General features: G+C 40.8%; 1 non-coding gene across 1 annotated transcript; it reads right to left on the reverse strand.

Moving 5' to 3' along the window:
• Nucleotides 1–721: 721 nt before the first annotated feature.
• On the reverse strand, nucleotides 722–795 carry Trnaa-ugc (transfer RNA alanine (anticodon UGC)). The gene has a single exon. It is a non-coding gene; the product is annotated as a tRNA-Ala (tRNA).
• Nucleotides 796–1,736: the final 941 nt, after the last annotated feature.

The raw sequence follows: 1,736 nt of genomic DNA on the forward strand, positions 1-1,736 counted from the left end.
AGTTGAGTTGCTTGAGTTCCTATACAGACAGTGATCACCTTTCAAGTCTATGATAACAGGAATGTGTGTAGAGCAGTCCTTGCTTTGTGTGATCTCAATGTATGCAAGTTTCAGTTAAATGGTGTCCTGCTGAGGTTCAGTCCCTGGGAAACAGATTCAGGATCCCAGCAGGTGAAAGAGTATGCGAGGCACAGTTGGGATAGTAGACATGCTTTATATGGAGGTGGTAGCAGCCCCCCAACCCAGCACTGTTTTTCCATAGACCTTTTTATGTGCAGGCACATTAGCAACAGGTTGCACAAAGTGAGTGATACATATCTCATAAGCAGATATGTATGACCTTGAGTACATATGATGAATCGGTGTGTTTATGACCTTGATTACATACTAAAACAAAGCTGGCCAGAGTCTCGTCAAGCAGCCTAACTATAACCATCTTGTGCTTACCCTACAAATGGCATCATGTACAATGTGCTTCAGCTTCCTCATCTAAAAGCAGGAATAATGCAATGGTTGTGAGGATTAAATGAGATGATATCTGGAAAGTGCATAGAACAGTGCCTGACATGTGATAAGCATGATATATGGATAGCTTCTATGATAATTATATTACTATTATTATTACTAGAGTGATCACCTTAGAATTATGAGATTTTATACCTTAGAGCTAATGTAGTCCAAATCTTCACACTGCCCTCTTTTTTTTTTTTTTTTTTTTTTTTTGCGGTGCTGGGGATTGAACCCAGGGCCTTGTGCTTGCAAGGCAAGCACTCTACCAACTGAGCTACATCCCCAGCCCCACCTCTTTTTTAAGGAAAAGACATGAAGTGACAGAGAAATGGCCAATCCCCCTACTGCTGAAGTTCTATGAAGAGCTAAAAGGCACAACTGGTGCCAGAACACTCATCTCTTGCCTCCTAATCCAGCACTGGTGATTGCTCTGCTTTTAAATATTTGTTCATTCAGGTTACATTAAGGATGTTTCCGTCTTGTCCAGCTAATTTTAAGACCAGAGAGAAACCTGGGAAATGTAGAAGTGATGTCATAATAAGAACTCCATTTGGCATCTGGCTTGAGACCAGGTTCCTTGCCTGTTCAATCCATTACTTTATCTCACAGGGCCCTCAGGATAAGTGTGTTTGTTAAAGAAACTCTGCAGGCTCCTCTTGGGTGTTGTCATTGCAAAGGCTGTTCCCTTAGTCAGCTTGGAAATAGTCATTTTACTTGTTTCACTGGTGGTTGGGTTCATGTGGGGCAAATTCACTGGTCATAAAGGAAAATTAGAAAAAATAACCACTTCCTCCTTGGACCCATAGGAAATGGGCCTCAGAATGGTTCCTTAATTTTCCAACTTGCCATTGAACAAAACATCCTACATCGGTTATTTAGATTGGTATCTAAGGAAAGCCTTGATGTGTCACTCACTCATTCAATAAATCTATTAAACACCTACTGTATATCAGATACTGTTGGGTGGTATAAAGAACTTTGGACAATTGTATCCAGGTAGTTCTGGGGTGATTTATTTCATTCTTGGTTTGATTTGTCTTTCTTCTTTTCTTGTTGTTAAGAGATCACCTGGCAATGGGCCAGGGTTACCAGGTTCACTGTCGTTCCAATACATGTTGAAAGAAGGAATGAAAGACGATGGAAAAATAACCCCAAGGGCAAACTTGAATTCCTGTCCTGGGATCATGCTCTTGCTTTTGGAGTTTGAGTTAGGGGTTTGACATGAT

This window comes from Sciurus carolinensis, chromosome 17 (assembly GCF_902686445.1).
Source record: "Sciurus carolinensis chromosome 17, mSciCar1.2, whole genome shotgun sequence".
NCBI classification, from domain to species: Eukaryota; Metazoa; Chordata; class Mammalia; order Rodentia; family Sciuridae; genus Sciurus; species Sciurus carolinensis.